The sequence below is a fragment of the Dendrobates tinctorius genome, unplaced genomic scaffold (assembly GCF_039654945.1).
Source record: "Dendrobates tinctorius isolate UK_male_01 unplaced genomic scaffold, ASM3965494v1 ptg000449l, whole genome shotgun sequence".
NCBI classification, from domain to species: Eukaryota; Metazoa; Chordata; class Amphibia; order Anura; family Dendrobatidae; genus Dendrobates; species Dendrobates tinctorius.
In genome coordinates, this window is record NW_027362111.1 from 627,223 (window position 1) to 654,722 (window position 27,500).

Below are 27,500 nucleotides of genomic sequence, written 5' to 3' on the forward strand. Positions count from 1 at the left end.
ATTTAAATGCCCGCTGTCAGCTTTGACAGCGGCATTTAACTAGTTAATAGGCGCGGGCGGACGGCGATTCCACTCGCGCCTATTGCGGGCACATGTCAGCTGTTCATAACAGCTGACATGTCCCGGCTTTGATGCAGGCTCAGCGCCGGAGCCCTCATCAAAGCAGGGGAGATGTCTGATGATGGACTGTGTCCGTCATTGGACATTAAGGGGTTAATATGAAGGAGAAGTGCTTTTAATCAATGCAGGAGTAGGAGAAATCAGACAGCGTGGTCCACTGGCTCCTCTCTGTCACGGTAAACCCGTAACACTTACTGTTAGTGTAGGGAAGGTGACCTGACGGACGGACGTGTCAGAACAGAGAAAGGAAGGTTTGCACAGTGTAGACAGGTGTCAGTGATTACAGTGGGGAAACAGCTGAGAAAGTGTAGTGGACGTGCAGTACCTTGGGTTGACCATTAGATGGCAGGGAGGAGTGTGAGCAAAGGACTTGACATTAGCTTAGGGCTTTAGAAACCGTTGGTCATGGGGGGCGGAGTTACAGTGACAGGGGACCGGGAATGCTATAAATACTGAGGGAGGGTTCCAGAAAGTTCCAGTCCCCAGGGGGAGCCTCAGTGACAGGAGGACTACGACAGTCTGTGCGCTGTGAGGAGAATCCAAACCAGGGGGACAGAGGAGAGAGAAAGTCAGGGGGGTGGTTCTGACAGGAATACCGCAATGTAGATGAGACACAGAGGTTATATCGACGAGGCACAGAGGTTACGGATACTGTGTTAAGAAAGACGTTGTGACCAGGGAAATTACTGTTGGTTTACGGGCCTAAGGCGGCCACAGTGACGGACCTGTCAAAAGCGTCCACAAGAGTAAAGGGACGGTACGTATATATATGTCCCTGGCGGAAGTACGGTGTTCTGTGGTGTATTGTAACCGGAGAGCCTTGAGGAAAATTGCGGAGTGCTGTGAGGCTGTCAGACGGACAGCGAGTGAATAAAGCTTGGACCTGTTGCACCCGAAAATGGCCTCTATTTGTCTCTGTTCATCTCTGCGCGGTATGATGAGGGACCACCCCCCCAGCTCGGTCCTCACCTCTACATTTGGCGTGGTCGGCAGGATCACCGCCGCTAATACCTCATCTTCTGCGGCAGACCTGCCTCAAGGAATGGAGAAAGACTTGGACTACACTGCCTGGATTACAAACACCCGTGGATTACAATTTGGGAGCGCTGTGGCGGAGCTGCACTGCTGGCGGAAGATCCGGGGCGATACCAGGTACTGTGCAGTATGGCGGTGTTGCTTCAGCGCAGAGGAACGGTCCGGGTGTTCGCAGTTGTTCAGCATGGACTGGGACCCCCTCCAACGTACCCCAGGGAGAAGCGGGGTGTATCAGGAGACTGATGCTCCCACACACTGGACCCAGGCATATGGGTGGAGAGGCCTGCCGACGCCCCACGCTGCAGAGGGAGTGGCACAGAAGAAAAACTTGGCTGCTGCTGTCTGGCGCCATTCGAGTGCTGCCCAACGGACAGTATGAGACGCTGCAGGTGGAGATGGAGCTGCACCAGAAATCATCTTCAGAACCACGGGCAGGCAGCGGGATGCTGAGCCGGGGAGCGGAGCCTGAGCGGAGTCAGCGAGAGTGGCCGCCACCAATACCGGCAGAGGACTTCGCGGAGCCCCCAAGTCTGGAAGAAAGGTCCGCAGGACAGTGGAGCGAGGAACGGAGGCTGCAGGGGAAGCCGCGTGATGGTGTGACAGAGGCCATAGCGCCGGGGAAGGTGAGAGTACCCCCGGCCCCACCAGTGCCTCCGCAAGCGGCCCCCACCGTTCTGTCGCAGCACGCGACCCCCTGCGCACCGGAAGGCCTAGTTACATCGGGCCCTGTGGTGTATGCAGAACTGAGCGAGGCCCTGCTCAAGTCCCCGAACTACCCCGCCCGGAGTCACCAGTGCGGAGCTCACCCAAAGAAGACGCTGCTGCGCTCCCCCTGCTAATAGCAGCTGCATCGTTGGAACCGGCCGTTACTCCGGCTCCATTGGAAGTAGTGGATGCGGCCTGTCCTGAGGCCGCGGTTATGCCGGTGCTGGAGTCGGCTGCGGCCGACTTAGCGGGTCCTGTGATTCCAGCCCCCGAGGACCCGGTTGTCCCCATTTGCCACCTGACCCCAGCGGCTGCTGGGCCGCAGAAATCATCGGTCACTTCTGTCTCACGGTCTTTCTCAGCGGAGTCCGGCCTACCGGACTCCAGGGCCCGTGCTGTACCCTCCGTGTGGGTAGCGAAGGTGATCAGGAAGAAGAAGGCCCGGGAGCAGGAAGTGTGGAACCTGCTCCATGCTCAAGGAAAGGCCGACATGGAAAAGAATAGATCTAGGGGACGGCTGGTCTATACCAATCTGGACCGGGGATACGGGTTTATCCGTGATGAAACAGGCCAGAAGGTCTACATTAATGTGGCTTCAATTCGCCACGGTCGGGCTCTACATGAAGGGGACTTAGTGTCCTACTATAAGGAGTACTGTCCCTGCGGGTATTATGCGGTGGCCGTACTGGCAGAGTCCGAAGGGAGTGAACCCCCATGAAGAGGACTTGAATGGACACCCTCAGTATCCCCGGGGGCTCCACGGCTGTGGGGTCCCTCACTACTAGCCACTGCATAGTGGAGTAGACTGTCGAGAGTTCGGCGCACTGTAGTGCAAGTTCTGGAGAACAGTTCTAGTTTTAAAAAAAAAATGTGTTTTATTTGCTGAGTTTATTATTAGTATGTTCCTCTTACAGGATGTTATTTGCTTATTCGAAACCTGACAGAACGGGGATACGGAGAAGCGGAGGAGTGTCCAGGTCCAAGGAAGGGGGGGAGAAAGAAAACATGTAATGTTTGTTGTTATATGTTGGTCTTAGAAGTAAAAAGAAAATGAAAAAAAATGTATAAAAAAATGGGGGTACTTGTGATATTGTAAAGTTGTTTTGGTGTACAATATGCACAAGAAAATGCAACAGGTCCGGGTAAGAGAAGGTCTGAGGGACCTAAAGGAAAGTGTGAGATCCGGTAGGGGTCTAGAAGTAGAGAAGGTCTGGGAGACCGGGACGCCGACCATGACATGTAATTGAAAGAAAGATGAAGGTGTTGGAAGACATGAGAAAGACAGCCGTCCTAGGTCAGGTCCCCTACACCACGGACACCCCTGAAGAAGGAAGGCGAGCGCCGGCAATGATCTGGTAGGTGTGTGGCATCGATCATGGTGTACCGGATAGTGAAAGGTAACAGAAGGGGAGAGTAGGGGAAAGATACACGCCATAGAGAGAATACGGGTAAACCAGGTAATACGGGTAAACCAGGGGAAGAGTCTTGAGGAGATCATCTGCATATTCCCAGTGCCTTCTGGGATAAGTGAAGAGTCTCCGCGAGCTCAACGATCACTGGGTTTTGGCTGTTGCAGCTGAAAAGAGGAAATCGGAAAGCCGCGCGCCGAATTTTGGCTCATCTTTCATCGTTTTTAAGAAATCTCAATATGGAAGAGGCCAGGAGCCATTTGGTGAGCTGCATTTCTTGCTACATGTTCACAGACTTACCAGTGGAAAAGCCAAACTTCACATGCCACAAATGCAGCTTGTGTCCCTGTTGGAGGAAAAGTTGCAAAGTCTCGAAGAGAGGTTAGCTACGTTGAAGATCATTAAGGAAGGCGAAGAGTTCTTGGACAGAGCAGAATTATCTCTTCATGTTACAGAAAGAGAAGAAATTCGAAGTGCACCTGAAGAAACAGAGGAATGGAGACATGTGACCCAGAGAAGCAGGAGGATCAGGAGGCAGTCAGCATCCATACTGCTCAGAAACCAGTACCAGGCTCTCACACAGGAAACCAATGAAGAAATACATCAGGATAAGACTTTGCCAACAAGCAGCAACCTTGTACGCCTTCAGAGTCCTCCTGGATGGAGAAAGAAAAATGTTGTGAAGAAGAAACGGAGAGTGGTGGTCATGGGGGATTCCCTGTTTAGAGGAACAGAGGCCGCTATCTGCAGACCGGATATAACTTCAAGAGAAATGTGCTGTCTTCCAGGTGCAAAAATTAAAGATGTGTCTGACAGGATATCAGGACTCTTCAGACCTACAGATGACTACCCATTCCTGCTACTACATGTGGGGACAAATGACACCGCAAGAAACGACCTGGAAACCATCTGCAGAGACTTTGAAGACTTAGGTAAGAAAGTGAAAGAACTGGGAGCGCAGGTGGTCTTCTCTTCCATCCTCCCAGTGGATGGCCATGGAACAAGGAGGTGGAGTAAGATTCTGCAGGTGAACAACTGGCTACGTCGATGGTGCCGTCAGCAACGATTTGGATTTCTGGATCACGGAGTGAGGTACCTTTACGATGGACTACTTGCTAGAGATGGGGTGCACCTTACGAAGACTGGAAAACATGTATTTGGAAGTCGCCTTGCTACACTTGTAAGGAGAGCTTTAAACTAGAACAACATGGGAAGGGAAGCAAAAGACCAGAAAAAGCCATACACCTGACAAATGCTATTGAGAACTCTGCTATTAGAAGTGGAAAGGAAGAACAGGAAGAACAAAGACAAAAGAATCTAATTAATAAAAATATTGGAGAAAGAGAAACCAATCACAAACTAAAATGTTTCTATACTAATGCACAAAGCATGGGCAACAAACAAGGAGAATTGGAACTACTAACGCAGGAAAAGAAATATGATGTCATTGGAATCACTGAAACTTGGTGGGACGATACAGATGATTGGAATACAAGACTAGAAGGATACAACTTATTTGCAAGAAACAGACTTGATAAACGAGGAGGAGGTGTCGCATTGTATGTTAGAAACGCGTATATCTGCACAGAGATCCAAGCTTCAGAGACTGGGAGTTCTGTGGAAACTGTTTGGGTAAGAATACAAGGACAGAACAATGGAAAGGACACCATTGTAGGCATTTACTACAGGCCGCCTGTGCAAGCTGAAGATATGGATGAACTCTTTATGCATCAAATGGCCAAGTTCTCCCAAAAATATGACATAGTTGTCATGGGAGATTTCAACTATCCAGACATTTGTTGGGAATCTCTCTCAGGTAAAACTAACAGGTCAAAGAAATTCTTATCCTCTCTTGCTGACAACTTTATCTTCTAAAAGGTAAGGGAGAAAACAAGGGGAACTGCTACCTTGGATCTAATCCTTATAAACAGGGAGGAAATGGTTGAGGAGGTAAAAGTGGCTGGGACCCTAGGAGGTAGCGACCATGCTATTTTAGAATTTTGGATAACTAGAGGAGGAAGACCTGTGAAGACTCAGACGTCAAGGTTAGATTTCAGAAAGGCAGATTTTAAGGGATTCAGAAAGAGAATTGGAGGGATCCAATGGCTGGATATCCTTAAAGACAAAAATGTCCAGGAAGGATGGGAAATCTTGAAAAATGAAATTCTCAAAGCACAATTGTTAACAATTTCGAAAAGAGGGAAGAATAGGAAGCATTTAAGGAAGCCAGGATGGATGAACACAGAACTTAAGCACATGCTAAAAAGGAAGAAAAAAATGTTTATAAAATGGAAAGAGGGAGGCATATCTAAAGAAGAATATAATGCTGTCTGTAGAACCTGCAGGGCACAAATCAGATTAGCTAAAGCTGACAATGAATTGAGGCTTGCAAGAGATGTCAAAAGCAATAATAAAGGATTTTGGGGATATGTCAAAAGTAAAAGAAAAGTCAAAGATGCTATAGGATTTTTACTGGATGAAAATGATGAAATGGTAAGACAGGATGTTGAGAAGGCCGAACTTTTAAATTCATATTTTGCATCTGTTTTCTCTCAGAAAGGAAATGTGACATCAACTGTTCTTCACTGTCCTATTAAGGGTATAGAAGAATCCAGGATATCTATAAACAGAAAGATAGTGAGGAAACACTTAGCTAACCTAAATGAATTCAAGTCTCCAGGTCCAGATGAATTACACCCCAGAGTGCTGAAGGAGATAGCAGAAGAAATTTTTGAACCCCTCTCCATAATATTTGAAAATTCTTGGAGAACAGGAGAAGTCCCAGAAGACTGGAGAAGAGCAAATGTTGTTCCTATCTTCAAAAAGGGGAAGAAGGTGGACCCAGGCAACTATAGGCCGGTGAGTCTGACTTCTATACCAGGAAAGATCTTTGAACAAATTATTAAACAACATGTATGTCAGTACCTGGATAAGAATGAAGTGATTAAACAGAGTCAGCATGGGTTTGTAACTAATAAGTCATGTCAGACTAACTTAATTTCCTTCTATGATGGAATCACTGATTGGGTGGATCAAGGAAATGCTGTAGATATAGTATATCTTGACTTCAGCAAAGCATTTGACAAAGTCTCTCATACAATCCTTATTGAAAAAATGACTAAGTATGGAATGGACAAGGCAACTGTTAGGTGGATTCATAACTGGCTTAGTGATCGGACCCAAAGAGTGGTCGTAAATGGCTGCACATCCAGTTGGAAGAATGTCTCAAGTGGGGTACCACAGGGCTCTGTCCTGGGCCCTGTATTGTTCAACATCTTTATCAACGATTTAGATGAAGGAATTGAGGGTAAACTGATTAAATTCGCTGATGACACAAAGCTAGGAGGGATAGCTAATACTAGAGAAGAGAGAGAGGATTCAAAAAGATATAAATAAACTGGAGAACTGGGCAGCAACTAACAGAATGGTTTTTAACAGGGACAAATGCAAAGTACTACATCTGGGCAATAAAAATGAAAAAAGCATATACAGAATGGGAGGAATAGGCCTAAGCAACAGCACATGTGAAAAAGACTTGGATATACTAATAGATCACAAACTGAATATGAGTCAACAGTGTGATGCAGCAGCAAAAAAAGCAAATGCAATTCTAGGATGTATTAACAGAAGCATACAGTCTAGATCACGTGAAGTCATTATTTCCCTCTACTCCTCTTTGGTCAGACCTCATCTGGAATATTGTGTCCAGTTTTGGGCACCACATTTTAAAAAAGACATCAACAAACTGGAGCAAGTTCAGAAAAGAGCAACCAGAATGGTGACCGGTCTGCAAACCCTGTCTTATGAGGAAAGGTTGCAGGATTTGGGATTGTTTAGTTTGCAAAAGAGAAGACTGAGAGGAGACTTAATAGCTGTCTACAAATATCTCAAGGGCTGTCACATTGTAGAAGGATCATCTTTATTCTCATTTGCACAAGGAAAGACTAGAAGCAATGGGATGAAACTGAATGGGAGGAGACACAGATTAGATATTAGAAAAAACTTTTTGACAGTTAGAGTGATCAATGAGTGGAACAAGCTGCCACGAGAAGTGGTGAGTTCTCCTTCAATGGATGTCTTCAAACAGAGGCTGGACAGACATCTGACTGGGATGATTTAGCGAATCCTGCTTTGAGCAGGGGGTTGGACCAGATGGCCCAGGAGGTCCCTTCCAACTCTACGATTCTATGATTCTATGATTCTATGTATACCTTGCCCAATTTGCAAGACGTTGTCACGCGGCGTGCGCACTGGCAAGTAGCAGTAGGCTGCTTGGAGCAAGGTGCTCCCAGTTGGTTCAGCCCCCACGGGTAGTGGGTTTGGCCCAACAGCTGGTCCGACAACAGAGTGAAGGTGAAGCTTCAGAATGACAAAGGCAGGGACTACGGATTGTCGAGGACGACAATAGACAAAGGAAGGGGGAGTGTTATGATTGAGTCATTGAGTCACCGAGGAGGAAAAAACAAAACACAAGCTCAGCCCAGAAAAACAGAGAGGTTGGAAACTAGCGGATTGCAGACCCCTAATCCTATCACACAACTAGCAGTAGCTGTGGAGTGTTCCTACGGTGATCCTAGATACCTCGTTACAGCCGGAGATCTACATAAGCCTAAAGAGAGAAAAGGGAAAAACTGACTGCCCCAGAGCAGACCCCAAAGCAATAGGCAGCCCCCAACATATAATGACGGTGAAGCAAGATGAAAACAATAACACAGATAGAAAGATAGGTTGAGCAAACGATGGGGCCCAAGCTAACTAAAAAGAACAGGATAGAAAAGCTGCTGTCTGCAATCCAAGAAAACCCTGCTAAAAATATTACCAACACAACTGATAAGCAAAAAGGACCCTGAAGTCAATAGACTTCAAACCCTATATCAGCACTCAGAATATTCTGGAAGCAGAGCAAAAGAGAACACTGATCAAGGAAAAAGAATCCAGCACACCCCCGGCCGGGGATGGCTGAACTCCAAAAAACAAGGTAAACAAAACCAAAACTAATAAGTTCAATAGCAGAGCAAAAACTTATCTTTGGGAAGCAGGAATCAGACTGGTCTCCAAGAATCCAGCAGAGAAATCACCAGCGACTCAGAAGGGCGTCGGCTGCCTTATATCCAGTCAGAAGTTCCCGTTACCCAGTAACCATCCACCTGGTCAGGTGTTTGGTAATCAGCCTCACTACCTTCCTTCACCAGAAGAGGGAGATCCTCGGACACAAAAGATGAATGTACAGATGAGCTCACAACAGGGGAGTGTAGGGAAGGTGACCTGACGGACGGACGGACGTGTCAGAATAGAGAAAGATAGGTTTGCACAGTTTAGATAGGTGACAGTTACTACAATGGGGAAACAGCTAGGAAAGTGTAGTGGACGTGCAGTACCTTGGGTTGACCATTAGATGGCAGGGAGGAGTGTGAGCAAAGGACTTGACATCAGCTTAGGGCTTGAGAAACCGTTGGTCATGGGGGGCGGAGTTACAGTGACAGGGGACCGGGAATGCTATAAATACTGAGGGAGGGTTCCAGAAAGTTCCAGTCCCCAGGGGGAGCTCCAGTGACAGGAGGACTACGACAGTCTGTGCGCTGTGAGGAGAATCCAAACCAGGGGGACAGAGGAGAGAGAAAGTCAGGGGGGTGGTTCTGACAGGAATACCGCAATATAGATGAGACACAGAGGTTATATCAACGAGGCACAGAGGTTACGGATACCGTGTTAAGAAAGACGTTGTGACCAGGGAAATTACTGTTGGTTTACGGGCCTAAGGCGGCCACAGTGACGGACCTGTCAAAAGAGTCAACAAGAGTAAAGGGACGGTACGTATATATATGTCCCTGGCGGAAGTACGGTGTTCTGTGGTGTATTGTAACCGGAGAGCCTTGAGGAAAATTGCGGAGTGCTGTGAGGCTGTCAGACGGACAGCGAGTGAATAAAGCTTGGACCTGTTGCACCCGAAAATGGCCTCTATTTGTCTCTGTTCATCTCTGTGCGGTATGATGAGGGACCACCCCCCCCAGCTCGGTCCTCACCTCTACATTGATACCAGGCGCCGCTGATCTTTCACCGCTGTGAGGCGCCGCTGATCCTTTATATCAGGATCTTGCTGACCAGCGGTGCCAACACAGAATAGGTCTTTGGGAGGACCAGAACTCCCAGCCCCGACAACCCCCTCACATTGCTGCCGTTTCTCAACTAAGTGATCAGCAGCAACAGTATTCAAGGGCACCAAGGCTATCGGAACTGCCCCCGACACTGGACCACTCCTCCTCACTGAGGAGCGCACCACAGCATCGTGGCCGGACCATTCGGCTGATGCACCTCCTGCTACGTCCCTGCTAGTACAATCAGAGATGGAGCTCTGTGACTCACTACTGTGCGCTGTACTCTCCCCGCATCTTTGCACCGGATCCACAGCAGAACTCGGGCTGGGCAGGTGATACAGGGAGGGGGGCATATACATAGCTTCCTGCTTCCTGCAGCTTTGGCTTGGTCTTCTTTGCCTTTTACTTCTGTCCCCCAGGTGCCTCCTCTGGTAAATTGTCACCAAGATGGAAATTCTGAAGGCACATTGGGGACTCCAGGAGCTTGATCTCCACCATTACAGTAGTGCCCTTCCCTGGCCACTGTTATCACTGTCCTTCCCAGAGCCAGCAGAGCTGTGACCAGATGTCAATGTCGCCTGTCCTGTAGGTGTCCTGCAGGGAGCTCGCTGCACGTGGCCTGAGGGTGACTTTGCAGGCTGCCAGGTGGGGCTTTCTGCTGGTCTTCATCATCATCATCATCATCATCCACCTGGCTTTCAGGCTGCAGCCCGATCTGCCTTTGCTCTCCGTTATCAGCCATTTCTCTAAATCTGTCCTAATTCATTCGTTTTTCCTTGAATGGACCACTCTTCTCTCTGATTAATGCTTTTATCACTTCAAGCTCACTAAGTTTCAACCTCCTTATCTCTGACTGGAGTTGGGTCTTCCTGGGTCTGGAGGCACCTGCAGCTTTGGTGCTTGTGCAGTGCAGCTCCTCCCGGAGCCTCCTGATGGTCTTGCTTGCTTCTTCATACTCAAAGAGGTGGCTCATGACCTGGGAGGCATAGGTGGACACAGACTCCTGGGTCTCTACAGCGCCCAACCCTCTTCAGTGAGGTCGGCCTTACCTCCGTGAGCACTCAGCTTTCCTCCAGAAGGACCGCCATCATGCACGCTTGCAGGCTTCTCCTCCATGTTTGAAGCCTTGCGGCTTCTCTGGGTCTCTGCGACTCCTGGTGGAGTCTCACCCCCAAGTCCTCCGATGTGCAGGCCGGTTGCTGGTTTCTCCTGCTCCACGTCGGCCTGGTCCGGGAAACAGAAGCCTGGGACTTGGCTCCATTGCTCATCCCAGGAAACCCACTTCCTCCCTGGGTAAGAGAGAGAGCAGGTCCCCGGGTGGAGAGATGGTGGTTCTCTGGAGCTCAGGAGCACACAACAGGATTAGCAGAGAACACACAATTAGCACAATGAGCAGCAGCTGAGCAGAGCTGCACAAACTATTCTGCTGGTGCAGTCACTGTGTACATACATTATATTAGTTATCATGCAGTGATCTAGAGTTACCTCTATGTATTATGCTCCAGGGCTGCTGTCACACCGTGGCCGCAGGCCCTGCCGCGGCCCCCACTGGTTCCGGCTCCCCTGCTGCTGCCATCCCGGTCCCTGGCGGCTCCCACGCCGCGGTCTCGCCTGCCCCGGTCCTCACCGCGGCTCTCCCGTTACTCTTACCCTGCGCTCCCTCCTGCCCGGTATCCTCTGCTCCAAACAGGCGCGCGCCCCTGCCCGGCTTCCTGAAGTCTGGAGCGCGCGCACCCTCCTCAGCCTGCACCAGCTAGGGTCGTGACCCGGAAGTCCCTGATCAGATGCCCTATATCAGGCTGTCTCTTCCTCCTGACGGTGCATGGTGATCGCTTGAGCCCTGCTTGTGATCCTGGCCCCCTTGTCTCTGTGCGCACCCCTGCTCCCAACCTGTCCTCAGCTAATAGTGCTTCTCCGCTGTTCTCTCTCTTAGGATCCGGAGTTCCGAGGCTCTGTTCCGCCCCTTCCTGGTCTCCCAGCTGTGCATTCAGTCCGTGTCTGCTGCCTGCCGTTCCACCCGTGTTCCTGATCTGTCTGCCTGCCGGGTTCCTCTCCTTGGGCGGTTACCTGCTGATCTCTCCTGTGTTCCGTCGGGTCTCCTATGCCCTCTCCCTGGGTACCAGCTGCCGTGGTGATAGTTACCTGCGGGCCTGCCCCAAACACTCCCTGTATAGGGGGTGGTCCACCTGGTCAGCTCACCCGTGGGAGGTTCGATGCCACGGTCCAGCGGGTCCACTCCCGGAGTACTACCAAAGTCTCACAGAATCACCAGGTCATGGATCCCGCTGGTACCCCGACCCCGACCCAAAAGGAACTTTTGTTCCTTTGAGAAAACCAGGCGAGGATCATGTCATTCCTCAAATCCATGGAGTCCCGTCTATCCGCTTTACAATCTTCCGATCCGGGGACTGCCTCTCAGATCACCGGTCTCCAGCAGGAGCTCGCCCAGCAGCGCGACACTCGGGCCAATATTTTGAATTATATGGCCTCAGTGGATAACCGCCTGCTAGCTCTTCAGACCGCAGCGGCAGCCCCAGTCCAGGCGGCAGTTTCGCATCCGTCCCCTCGGTTGGCAAAACCCCCCGCGTTATAGTGGTGATCCCAAGCTGTGTCGGGGGGTTCCTTAACCAATGCCAGCTGCATTTTGAATTGTCGCCCCTGCAGTATCCCACCGACCGGGCCAAAGTAGCCTTTGTAATATCCCATTTGGAGGGCGAGGCACTGGCCTGGGTAAACCCCTTGTAGGAACGTGACGATCCAATAGTCTCCCAGCTTGCGACCTTCTTGGAGACTTTTCGTAAAGTCTTGGAAGAGCCCGGCCGCCTGGTCTCAACCACCGAGTCCTTATTCAACCTCCGCCAGGGTACTCTCTCTGTGGGACAGTACGCAATCCAGTTCCGCACGTTGTCATCCGAGCTTGGCTGGAACAACGAGGCCCTGGTAGGGTCTTTTTGGCGCGGTTTGTCGGCTCGGATTAAAGACGAGTTGGCTGGGAGAGACACACCTACGTCTTTGGAGGACCTAATCTCTCTGGCAACACGAATCGATCTGCGTTTTCAGAAGCGCTCCCGCGAAGCCGCCAGGGAGAGAAGACCTTCTTGCTTCTCTTCCTCTACACGCAGCCCTTCTCGTCCGCGACCATCCTCCGCGGCGTCTGCACCGGAGCCGATGCAGGTGGACCGACTCAGACCAGCGGAACAGGGTCGCCTGGAGAGATTTACACATGGTCTTTGTCTCTACTGTGGCAGCGCCTCCCATCTCCTGCGTTCCTGTCCGGTGAGGCCGGGAAACGCCTCCGCCTAGGACAGGTTAGAGAGGCCTCCCTAGGTGTCAGTGATACCTCTCTACCCTTGACCCTTTCTGTTTTGTTTGTTCTGGGTTCTAAGCGTTTTTCCGAGGTAGCCTACATTGATTCTGGCGCTGCCGGGAATTTTATCCAACTCGAGGCGGTGAAAAGATTGCAGATACCTGTCAGGTCCTTGAAGTCTCCCAAGCAGTTAGCTTCAGTCGACGGTGTTCCCCTGCGCGAGACCGTTACCCTGGTCACCGAAGAGGTGGAGTTACAAGTCGGGATCTTGCACCGAGAGAAGATAGCCTTCTTCGTATTGCCCTCGTTATCACACACCTTGCTTCTAGGTCTTCCTTGGCTGAGAATACACGAACCTACCCTGGATTGGCGTTCCGGAGACATTCATCACTGGGGTCAGTCCTGCCAGACTAAGTGCCTTCGTCCGGTACAACCTCTCAAAACTACGCTGCCTGCCTCGGGCCCCACGGGTCTGCCCTCGGCTTACTGGGCTTTCGCTGACGTCTTCAGCAAAAAGGAGGCAGAAACTCTCCCTCTGCACCGGCCATATGATTGCTCGATTGATCTGGTCCCAGGTTCATCTGCGCCCCGGGGGCGAATCTATCCTCTGAATCCTCTCGAATCTCAAGCCATGACTAAGTACGTTCAGGAGAACTTGGCCAGAGGCTTTATCCGGAAGTCATCTTCACCCGCCGGAGCAGGTTTCTTTTTTATCAAGAAGAAAGATGGGTCTCTTCGTCCTTGTATCGACTATCGGGGTCTTAATGAAATCACTATCAAGAACAAGTACCCACTTCCTCTGATTCCTGAGTTATTTGATTGGCTGCGAGGGGCACGAATCTTTACCAAACTGGACCTCCGTGGAGCCTACAACCTCGTCCGTATTCGCTCCGGAGATGAATGGAAGACCGCTTTCAACACCAGGGATGGGCACTATGAGTATCTCGTCATGCCCTTTGGTTTGTGCAATGCTCCCGCGGTATTCCAGGAATTTGTAAACGACATTTTCCGAGAACTTTTGTACTCCTGTGTGGTAGTATATCTGGACGATATCCTCGTCTTCTCTCCTGACCTGCCTACCCACAGGAGGAATGTCCGACAAGTACTGTTGCGCCTGAGAGAGAATCGACTGTATGCTAAGTTGGAGAAATGCGCCTTCGAACAGACCTCCCTTCCGTTCTTAGGTTACATCATCTCCGACTCTGGCTTGCGCATGGATCCGGAGAAACTATCTGCAGTGTTCAACTGGCCGTGACCTCATGGCATGAAAGCCATTCAGCGATTTCTTGGTTTCGCAAATTACTACCTGCAGTTCATTCCTCATTTCTCCGCCTTGACTGGTCCTATTTCCTCTTTGATCCGTAAGGGAGCCAATCCTCATGTCTGGTCCTCCGAAGCCAAGCATGCCTTCTTGTCTCTGAAACAAGCCTTTGCCTCGGCACCCGAGCTCCACCGCCCAGAGGCCAACAAACCTTTTATCCTCGAGGTTGATGCTTCCGCGACTGGGGCCGGTGCAGTTCTATCTCAGAAATCTCCCTCCGGTAGGCTTGTTACGTGCGTTTTTTTCTCCAAAACCTTCTCTACATCGGAACGGAACTACTCCATTGGGGACAGGGAACTGCTCGCCATTAAGTTAGCTCTGGAGGAATGGAGGTATTTATTGGAGGGAGCGGTCCATCCATTTACAATTTACACGGACCATAAGAACCTGGCTTACATTCGATCGGCACAGAGACTCAACCCTCGGCAGGCCCGGTGGTCCCTGTTCTTCGGCTGATTTGATTTTGATCTGCACTTTCGTCCCGGCAACAAGAATCTTAAAGCCGACGCTCTGTCCAGGTCCTTTCTCTCGGAAGATATGAAGGAGGAACCCATATACATCTTGGATCCACCCAGGCTCATCACGGTGGCACCGCTATCCTTAGTGTCGTCACCTCCGGGTAAGACTTTAGTGCCCGAGAGGGATCGAAGACGGGTCTTGCGCTGGGGGCATACTTCCAAACTTGCTGGTCATGTCGGACTTAAGAAGTCACTTGCCCTTGTGTCCCGTTACTACTGGTGGCCGACTCTTCTCCAGGATGTCCGAGATTTTGTTGCCTCCTGTCCGTCCTGTGCCAAAAACAAGGTGCCTAGGCGCTGCCTTCCAGTCTCCTTCATCCACTTCCGGTCCCCTCAGCTCCTTGGCAACACATTGCCATGGATTTTATTACTGATCTACCCAAGTCTGCAGATTGTACTGTCATCCTTGTGGTGGTAGACAGATTCTCGAAGATGGCACATTTCATCCCTCTTCCAGGGTTACCTTCTGCACCTGATCTGGCAAAAGTTTTCATTCACCACATCTTCCGTCTTCACAGATTGCCCCAACATATCGTTTCGGACAGAGGAGTCCAGTTCACCTCGCGATTTTGGAGAGGCCTATGCCGGTCTATGGACGTCACACTCGCCTTCTCCTCATCTTACCATCCACGGTCCAATGGTCAAGCGGAGCGGACTAACCAGAATCTGGTAAACTATCTCCGGCACTTTTCTAATGCCCACCAGAACGACTGGTCTGACTTACTCCCATGGGCCGAATTCGCCTGCAATAATCATATCAGTGAATTGTCTGGCAAGTCTCCTTTTTTTGTCGTCCACGGGCAACACCCGGGTGTACCTTTACCGGTTCATCCTGCCTCGGGTGTACCGGCGGCTGATCTTCTGTCCGGGGATTTCTCCAGGATCTGGCAGGAGACCAAGGCCACTCTCGAGTTAGCACGTGACAAGATAAAGAGACACGCAGACAAAAGGCGCTTGGATGCTCTGCCATATCTTCCGGGGGATAGGGTTTGGCTATCGTCTAAGTTCATTCGTCTAAAGGTCCCTTCACATAAACTGGGACCCCCGCTACATTGGGCCTTTTGAAGTTTTGACTCGTATTAACGATGTCTCCTATAAACTGCGGCTCCCCGCCTATCTTCACATCCCTAATTCATTCCATGTGTCCCTTCTAAAACCGGTCATCCTCAATCGCTTCCACGCCTCTGCTACCCAGTCGCCTCCGCCTGTCTCCGCTGATGATGAGTTCGAGATTAAGGACATTCTTGCTATGAAAAAGCAATGAGGGAGGACCATTTTTCTGGTCGATTGGAAGGGCTTTGGTCCAGAGGAAAGATCCTGGGAGCCTCGGGAGAATATCCAGGCTCCTCGAATTTTGGCTAAGTTTTTCTCCAGTCTGCGGAGGGGGGTGCATGAGGGTGGGGGTACTGTCACACCGCGGCTGCAGGCTCTGCCGTGGCTCCCACTGGTTCCGGCTCCCCTGCTGCTGCCATCCCGGTCACTGGCGGCTCCCACGCCGCGGTCTCGCCTGCCCCGGTCCTCACCGCGGCTCTCCCGTTACTCTTACCCTGCGCTCCCTCCTGCCCGGTATCCTCTGCTCCAAACAGGCACGCGCCCCTGCCCGGCTTCCTGCTCCTCGACGGGCGCGTGTCCACACTGAAGTCTGGAGCGCGCGCACCCTCCTCAGCCTGCACCAGCTAGGGTCGTGACCCGGAAGTCCCTGATCAGATGCCCTATATCAGGCTGTCTCTTCCTCCTGACGGTGCCTGGTGATCGCTTGAGCCCTGCTTGTGATCCTGGCCCCCTTGTCTCTGTGCGCACCCCTGCTCCCAACCTGTCCTCAGCTAATAGTGCTTCTCCGCTGTTCTCTTTCTTAGGATTCGGAGTTTCGAGGCTCTGTTCCGCCCCGTCCTGGTCTCCCAGCTGTGCATCCAGTCCGTGTCTGCTGCCTGCCGTTCCACCTGTGTTCCTGATCTGTCCGCCTGCCGGGTCACTCTCCTTGGGCGGTTACCTGCTGATCTCTCCTGTGTTCTGTCGGGTCTCCTAGGCCCTCTCCCTGGGTACCAACTGCCGAGCTGCACTCATTATTCTGCTGGTGCAGTCACTGTGTACATACATTACATTACTGATCCTGAGTTACATCCGGTATTATACTCCAGAGCTGCACTCACTATTCTGCTGGTGCAGTCACTGTGTACATACATTACTGATCCTGAGTTACATCCTGTATTATACCCCAGAGCTGCACTCACTATTCTGCTGGTGCAGTCACTGTGTACACACATTACATTACTGATCCTGAGTTACATCCTGTATTATACCCCAGAGCTGCACTCACTATTCTGCTGGTGCAGTCACTGTGTACACACATTACATTACTGATCCTGAGTTACATCCTGTATTATACCCCAGAGCTGCACTCACTATTCTGCTGGAGCAGTCACTGTGTACATACATTACATTACTGATCCTGAGTTACATCCTGTATTATACCCCAGAGCTGCACTCACTATTCTGCTGGTGCAGTCACTGTGTACACACATTACATTACTGATCCTGAGTTACATCCTGTATTATACCCCAGAGCTGCACTCACTATTCTGCTGGAGCAGTCACTGTGTACATACATTACATTACTGATCCTGAGTTACATCCTGTATTATCCTCCAGAGCTGCACTCACTATTCTGCTGGTGCAGTCACTGTGTACAGACATTACATTACTGATCCTGAGTTACCTCCTGTATTATACCCCAGAGCTGCACTCACTATTCTGCTGGTGCAGTCACTGTGTACATACATTACATTACTGATCCTGAGTTACCTCATGTATTATACTCCAGAGCTGCGCTCACTATTCTGCTGGTGCAGTCACTGTGTACATACATTACATTACTGATCCTGAGTTACCTCCTGTATTATACCCCAGAGCTGCACTCACTATTCTGCTGGTGCAGTCACTGTGTACATACATTACATTACTGATCCTGAGTTACATCCTGTATTATCCTCCAGAGCTGCACTCACTATTCTGCTGGTGCAGTCACTGTGTACAGACATTACATTACTGATCCTGAGTTACATCCTGTATTATACCCCAGAGCAGCACTCACTATTCTGCTGGTGCAGTCACTGTGTACATACATTACATTACTGATCCTGAGTTACCTCCTGTATTATACCCCAGAGCTGCACTCACTATTCTGCTGGTGCAGTCACTGTGTACATACATTACATTACTGATCCTGAGTTACCTCCTGTATTATACCCCAGAGCTGCACTCACTATTCTGCTGGTGCAGTCACTGTGTACAGACATTACATTACTGATCCTGAGTTACCTCCTGTATTATACCCCAGAGCTGCACTCACTATTCTGCTGGTGCAGTCACTGTGTACATACATTACATTACTGATCCTGAGTTACCTCATGTATTATACTCCAGAGCTGAGCTCACTATTCTGCTGGTGCAGTCACTGTGTACATACATTACATTACTGATCCTGAGTTACCTCCTGTATTATACGCCAGAGCTGCACTCACTATTCTGCTGGTGCAGTCACTGTGTACATACATTACATTACTGATCCTGAGTTACATCCTGTATTATCCTCCAGAGCTGCACTCACTATTCTGCTGGTGCAGTCACTGTGTACATACATTACATTACTGATCCTGAGTTACCTCATGTATTATACTCCAGAGCTGCACTCACTATTCTGCTGGTGCAGTCACTGTGTACATACATTACATTACTGATCCTGAGTTACCTCCTGTATTATACGCCAGAGCTGCACTCACTATTCTGCTGGTGCAGTCACTGTGTACATACATTACATTACTGATCCTGAGTTACATCCTGTATTATCCTCCAGAGCTGCACTCACTATTCTGCTGGTGCAGTCACTGTGTACATACATTACATTACTGATCCTGAGTTACCTCCTGTATTATACCCCAGAGCTGCACTCACTATTCTGCTGGTGCAGTCACTGTGTACATACATTACATTACTGATCCTGAGTTACATCCTGTATTATCCTCCAGAGCTGCACTCACTATTCTGCTGGTGCAGTCACTGTGTACATACATTACATTACTGATCCTGAGTTACATCCTGTATTATACCCCAGAGCTGCACTCACTATTCTGCTGGTGCAGTCACTGTGTACATACATTACATTACTGATCCTGAGTTACATCCTGTATTATACTCCAGAGCTGTGCTCACTATTCTGCTGGTGCAGTCACTGTGTGCATAGATTACATTACTGATCCTGAGTCTGTAATGTACTGTAAGGCATGATTCTGCTGGAACCTTCCAGAATTTTCCATTCTATGAGAAAGCTGCTTGCCATACAGCTGCAGCCCCCCTCCTTTTGTTTCTCCCTCCTTAGCAGCTGTGTGTGTGCTGGTCTGCCTGCATCTGTAACAGGACACCATCCTTTTCCTTTGAAGCTAGGAATATTAATTAAGCTGAGTGGAGAGCATGTCTTTGTTTAAAACCAGGGGCTTGAATTCAGCTATGGGAAGTATTAAAGCAAGTCATAATCGCAAAATCCATACACCGCAGAGATATAATAATCACATCTCTGCGTAGGCAACAAGGCCAGCTTTCTAACCCCTAATTTTCACGGCTCTAACCCCTCCAGAAACTGAGATATGGATTGCTCCCAAATGGAGTGTCTTAATTATGGCATGCTTGGTGTTGTCTTATTGGATTCGATAAATTGAGAAAAATGAGACCATCGGAGTGTTTATACGAGCTTCCCTCGTTTAGATATAGTTATAAGTTTTACAGTGAAATTGCAACTTGGAGAAAAGGGGGATGAACTTCTGCAGACTGCCCCTTTCATGATGTAACCGACCCTAGGCTATAAGATACCCCTCCCTTACAATTCTTCAGTTGAAGCTGGAGTTTTGATGCTGAAAAGACCTGCAGATGTCCGGGGACGTCTGGCTAAGCGGCCCATCCCCCTTGCCACACATGGTCTGCGTAATACCAACTAAGCACATATAAGTGTTACTCTGTTTTTTTAATCCTTGTTGTTTTTATATTTGCATTGTACATATTTAATGTCTCAACTTTGTAACAACTTTTATCTATGTAATCACTGCCCACCTTTTGGGAATAAATGATAAATCTATCAGTTTGTCTCCATGCTCTGTGTTCAGTTGGTTGGGTAAGTTGGCAGTTCGGAAGGGTCTTACATGCTGAATGAGGGGCTGTGGCCAAACAATTGATAATTCCCTTACCGCAGTAGTCTAATTGCCCGTGCTCAACAAGCAGCACATCCGGCGACTAATTATCCTAGGTGTAGTTCCCTGACTGACCTGAGGGTAAGGGGGGCGCCGGAGAGCTGCGAGTTCCAAAGTGGAACTGAGAAAGTGGGATATACATAAATCCCCGCAGTTCTTGGAAGGTTGTTAGCAGTGGTGGGGAATCCAAAATACCCCCCTGTGATAAATTGCTAGAGCGAGATTAGCTTGCTGCATTTTGGTCACATGGTACCAGTGGCGGGATAACTAAGATAAGCCCCCACTGTGCCTGTGATAGCCGTGTGCCGGCAGTGCGTCGCATCCCTCTGTCCGCTGATACACCCGTGTCAGCGGTGGGATCGTGACATATTGATGGCACAGGGTGCGCTTTCATTCACAGAGTCACATTCGGTATTATACACCAGAGCTGCACTCAATATTCTGCTGGTGTAATCACTGTGTACATACATTACATTACTGATCCTGAGTTACATCCTGTATTATACTCCAGAGCTGCACTCACTATTCTGGTGGTGCAGTCACTGTGTACATACATTACTGATCCTGAGTTACATCCTGTATTATACCCCACAGCTGCACTCACTATTCTGCTGGTGTAATCACTGTGTACATACATTACATTACTGATCCTGAGTTACCTCCTGTATTATACTCCAGAGCTGCACTCAATATTCTGCTGGTGTAATCACTGTGTACATACATTACATTACTGATCCTGAGTTACATCCTGTATTATACTCCAGAGCTGCACTCACTATTCTGGTGGTGCAGTCACTGTGTACATACATTACTGATCCTGAGTTACATCCTGTATTATACCCCAGAGCTGCACTCACTATTCTGCTGGTGCAGTCACTGTGTACATACATTACATTACTGATCCTGAGTTACACCCTGTATTATACTCCAGAGCTGCACTCACTATTCTGCTGGTGCAGTCACTGTGTACATACTTTACATTACTGATCCTGAGTTACATCCTGTATTATACTCCAGAGCTGCACTCACGATTCTGCTGGTTCAGTCACTGTGTGCATACATTACATTACTGATCCTGAGTTACCTCCTGTATTATACTCCAGAGCTGCACTCACTATTCTGGTGGTGCAGTCACTGTGTACATACATTACAGATCCTGAGTTACATCCTGTATTATACTCCAGAGCTGCACTCACTATTCTGCGGGTGTAGTCACTGTGTACATACTTTACATTACTGATCCTGAGTTACATCCTGTATTATACTCCAGAGCTGCACTCACGATTCTGCTGGTTCAGTCACTGTGTGCATACATTACATTACTGATCCTGAGTTACATCCTGTATTATACTCCAGAGCTGCACTCACTATTCTGCTGGTGCAGTCACTGTGTACAGATATTACATTACTGATCCTGAGTTACATCCTGTATTATACCCCAGACCTGCACTCACTATTCTGCTGGTGCAGTCACTGTGTACATACATTACATTACTGATCCTGAGCTACATCCTGTATTATACCCCAGAGCTGCACTCACTATTCTGCTTGTGCAGTCACTGTGTACATATATTACATTACTGATCCTGAGCTACATCCTGTATTATACCCCAGAGCTGCACTCACTATTCTGCTTGTGCAGTCACTGTGTCCATACATTACATTACTGATCCTGAGTTACATCTTGTATTATACCCCAGAGCTGCACTCATTATTCTGCTGGTGCAGTCACTGTGTACATACATTACATTACTGATCCTGATTTACATCCTGTATTATACCCCAGAGCAGCACTCAGTATTCTGCTTGAGCAGTCACTGTGTACATACATTACTGATCCTGAGTTACCTCCTGTATTATACTCCAGAGCTGCACTCACTATTCTGCTGGTGCAGTCACTGTGTACATACATTACATTACTGATCCTGAGTTACATCCTGTATTATACCCCAGAGCTGCACTCACTATTCTGCTTGAGCAGTCACTGTGTATATACATTACATTACTGATCCTGAGTTACATCCTGTATTATACCCCAGAGCTGCACTCACTATTGTGCTTGTGCAGTCACTGTGTACATACATTACCTTACTGATCCTGAGTTACATCCTGTATTATACTCCAGAGCTGCGCACACTATTCTGCTGGTGCAGTCACTGTGTACATACATTACATTACTGATCCTGAGTTACATCCTGTATTATTCTCCAGAGCTGCGCACACTATTCTGCTGGTGCAGTCACTGTGTACACACATTACATTACTTATCCTGAGTTACATCCTGTATTATACTCCAGAGCTGCACTCACTATTCTGCTGGTGCAGTCACTGTGTACATACATTACATTACTGATCCTGAGTTACATCCTGTATTATACCCCAGAGCTGCACTCACTATTCTGCTGGTACAGTCACTGTGTACATACATTACATTACTGATCCTGAGTTACATCCTGTATTATACCCCAGAGCTGCACTCACTATTCTGCTGGTGCAGTCACTGTGTACACACATTACATTACTTATCCTGAGTTACATCCTGTATTATACTCCAGAGCTTCACTCACTATTCTGCTGGTGCAGTCACTGTGTACATACATTACATTTCTGATCCTGAGTTACCTCCTGTATTATACCCCAGAGCTGCACTCACTATTCTGCTGGTGCAGTCACTGTGTACATACATTACATTACTGATCCTGAGTTACCTCCTGTATTATACCCCAGAGCTGCACTCACTATTCTGCTGGTGCAGTCACTGTGTGCATACATTACATTACTGATCCTGAGTTACATCCTGTATTATACCCCAGAGCTGCACTCACTATTCTGCTGGTGCAGTCACTGTCTACATACATTACATTACTGATCCTGAGTTACATCCTGTATTATACCCCAGAGCTGCACTCACTATTCTGCTGGTGCAGTCACTGTGTACATACATTATATTACTGATCCTGAGTTACCTCCTGTATTATACTCCAGAGCTGCACTCAATATTCTGCTGGTGCAGTCACTGTGTACATACATTACTGATCCTGAGTTACCTCCTGTATTATACCCCAGAGCTGCACTCACTATTCTGCTGGTGCAGTCACTGTGTACATACATTACATTACTGATCCTGAGTTACATCCTGTATTATACTCCAGCGCTGCACTCACTATTCTGCTGGTGCAGTCACTGTGTACATACATTACATTACTGATCCTGAGTTACCTCCTGTATTACACCCCAGAGCTGCACTCACTATTCTGCTGGTGCAATCACTGTGTATATACATTACATTACTGATCCTGAGTTACATCCTGTATTATTCTCCAGAGCTGCACTCACTATTCTGCTGGTGCAGTCACTGTGTACATACATTACATTACTGATCCTGAATTACATCCTGTATTATACTCCAGAGCTGCACTCACTATTCTGCTGGTGCAGTCACTGTGTACATACATTACATTACTGATCCTGAGTTACATCCTGTATTATACCCCAGAGCTGCACTCACTATTCTGCTGGTGCAGTCACCGTGTACATACATTACATTACTGATCCTGAGTTACATCCTGTATTATACTCCAGAGCTGCACTCACTATTCTGCTGGTGCTGTCACTGTGTACATACATAACATTACTGATGCTGAGTTACCTCCTGTATTATACTCCAGAGCTGCACTCGCTATTCTGCTGGTACAGTCACTGTGTACACACATTACAATACTGATCCTCCAGAGCTGCACTCACTATTCTGCTGGTGCAGTCACTGTGTACATACATTACATTACTGATCCTGAGTTACATCCTGTATTATACTCCAGAGCTGCACTCACTATTCTGCTGGTGCAGTCACTGTGTACATACATTACATTACTGATCCTGAGTTACATCCTGTATTATACTCCAGAGCTGCACTCACTATTCTGCTGGTGCAGTCACTGTGTACATACATTACATTACTGATGCTGAGTTACCTCCTGTATTATACTCCAGAGCTGCACTCGCTATTCTGCTGGTACAGTCACTGTGTACACACATTACATTACTGATCCTCCAGAGCTGCACTCACTATTCTGCTGGTGCAGTCACTGTGTACATAAATTATATTACTGATCCTGAGTTACATCCTGTATTATACTCCAGAGCTGCACTCACTATTCTGCTGGTGCAATCACTGTGTACATACATTACATTACTGATCCTGAGTTACATCCTGTATTATACTCCAGAGCTGCACTCACTATTCTGCTGGTGCAGTCACTGTGTACATACATTACATTACTGATCCTGAGTTACATCCTGTATTATACCCCAGAGCTGCACTCACTATTCTGCTGGTGCAGTCACTGTGTACATACATTACATTACTGATCCTGAGTTACATCCTGTATTATACCCCAGAGCTGCGCTCTCTATTCTGCTGGTGCAATCACTGTGTACATACATTACATTACTGATCCTGAGTTACATCCTGTATTATACCCCAGAGCTGCACTCACTATTCTGCTGGTGCAGTCACTGTGTACATACATTACATTACTGATCCTGAGTTACCTCCTGTATTATACCCCAGAGCTGCACTCACTATTCTGCTGGTGCAGTCACTGTGTACATACATTGCTTTACTGATCCTGAGTTACATCCTCTGTTATACTCCAGAGCTGCACTCACTATTCTGCTGGTGCAGTCACTGTGTACATACATTACATTACTGATCCTGAGTTACATCCTGTATTATACTCCAGAGCTGCACTCACTATTCTGCTGGTGCAATCACTGTGTACATACATTACATTACTGATCCTGAGTTACATCCTGTATTATACCCCAGAGCTGCACTCACTATTCTGCTGGTGCAGTCACTGTGTACATACATTACATTACTGATCCTGAGTTACATCCTGTATTATACTCCAGAGCTGCACTCACTATTCTGCTGGTGCAGTCACTGTGTACATAAATTACATTACTGATCCTGAGTTACATCCTGTATTATACTCCAGAGCTGCACTCACTATTCTGCTGGTACAGTCACTGTGTACACACATTACATTACTGATCCTCCAGAGCTGCACTCACTATTCTGCTGGTGTAGTCACTGTGTACATACATTACATTACTGATCCTGAGTTACATCCTGTATTATACTCCAGAGCTGCACGCACTATTCTGCTGGTGCAGTCACTGTGTACATACATTACATTACTGATGCTGAGTTACCTCCTGTATTATACTCCAGAGCTGCACTCGCTATTCTGCTGGTACAGTCACTGTGTACACACATTACATTACTGATCCTCCAGAGCTGCACTCACTATTCTGCTGGTGCAGTCGCTGTGTACATAAATTATATTACTGATCCTGAGTTACATCCTGTATTATACTCCAGAGCTGCACTCACTATTCTGCTGGTGCAATCACTGTGTACATACATTACATTACTGATCCTGAGTTACATCCTGTATTATACTCCAGAGCTGCACTCACTATTCTGCTGGTGCAGTCACTGTGTACATACATTACATTACTGATCCTGAGTTACATCCTGTATTATACCCCAGAGCTGCACTCACTATTCTGCTGGTGCAGTCACTGTGTACATACATTACATTACTGATCCTGAGTTACCTCCTGTATTATACCCCAGAGCTGCACTCACTATTCTGCTGGTGCAGTCACTGTGTACATACATTACTTTACTGATCCTGAGTTACATCCTCTGTTATACTCCAGAGCTGCACTCACTATTCTGCTGGTGCAGTCACTGTGTACATACATTACATTACTGATCCTGAGTTACATCCTGTATTATACCCCAGAGCTGCGCTCTCTATTCTGCTGGTGCAATCACTGTGTACATACATTACATTACTGATCCTGAGTTACATCCTGTATTATACCCCAGAGCTGCACTCACTATTCTGCTGGTGCAGTCACTGTGTACATACATTACATTACTGATCCTGAGTTACCTCCTGTATTATACCCCAGAGCTGCACTCACTATTCTGCTGGTGCAGTCACTGTGTACATACATTACTTTACTGATCCTGAGTTACATCCTCTGTTATACTCCAGAGCTGCACTCACTATTCTGCTGGTGCAGTCACTGTGTACATACATTACATTACTGATCCTGAGTTACATCCTGTATTATACTCCAGAGCTGCACTCACTATTCTGCTGGTGCAGTCACTGTGTACATACATTACTTTACTGATCCTGAGTTACATCCTCTGTTATACCCCAGAGCTGCACTCACTATTCTGCTGGTGCAGTCACTGTGTACATACATTACATTACTGATCCTGAGTTACATCCTGTATTATACTCCAGAGCTGCACTCAATATTCTGCTGGTGCAGTCACTGTGTACATACATTACTGATCCTGAGTTACCTCCTGTATTATACCCCAGAGCTGCACTCACTATTCTGCTGGTGCAGTCACTGTGTACATACATTACATTACTGATCCTGAGTTACATCCTGTATTATACCCGAGCTGCACTCACTATTCTGCTGGTGCAGTCACTGTGTACATACATTACATTACTGATCCTGAGTTACCTCCTGTATTATACTCCAGAGCTGCACTCACTATTCTGCTGGTGCAGTCACTGTGTACATACATTACATTACTGATCCTGAGTTACCTCCTGTATTATACCCCAGAGCTGCACTCACTATTCTGCTGGTGCAATCACTGTGTACCTACATTACTGATCCTGATTTACATCCTGTATTATACCCCAGAGCTGCACTCACTATTCTGCTGGTGCAGTCACTGTGTACATACATTACATTACTGATCCTGAGTTACATCCTGTTTTATACCCCAGAGCTGCACTCACTATTCTGCTGGTGCAGTCACTGTGTACATACATTACATTACTGATCCTGAGTTACCTCCTGTATTATACTCCAGAGCTGCACTCAATATTCTGCTGGTGCAGTCACTGTGTATATACATTACATTACTGATCCTGAGTTACCTCCTGTATTATACCCCAGAGCTGCACTCACTATTCTGCTGGTGCAATCACTGTGTACATACATTACTGATCCTGAGTTACCTCCTGTATTATACCCCAGAGCTGCACTCACTATTCTGCTGGTGCAGTCACTGTGTACATACATTACTGATCCTGAGTTACATCCTGTATTATTCCCCAGAGCTGCACTCACTATTCTGCTGGTGCAGTCACTGTGTACATATATTACTGGTCCTGAGTTACCTCCTGTATTATACCCCAGAGCTGCACTCACTATTCTGCTGGTGCAGTCACTGTGTACATACATTACATTACTGATCCTGAGTTACATCCTGTATTATACCCCAGAGCTGCACTCACTATTCTGCTGGTGCAGTCACTGTGTACATACATTACATTACTGATCCTGAGTTACCTCCTGTATTATACCCCAGAGCTGCACTCACTATTCTGCTGGTGCAGTCACTGTGTACATACATTACTGATCCTGAGTTACATCCTGTATTATTCCCCAGAGCTGCACTCACTATTCTACTGGTGCAGTCACTGTGTACATACATTACATTACTGATCCTGAGTTACCTCCTGTATTATACCCCAGAGCTGCACTCACTATTCTGCTGGTGTAGTCACTGTGTACATACATTACTGATCCTGAGTTACATCCTGTATTATTCCCCAGAGCTGCACTCACTATTCTGCTGGTGCAGTCACTGTGTACATACATTACTGATCCTGAGTTACCTCCTGTATTATACCCCAGA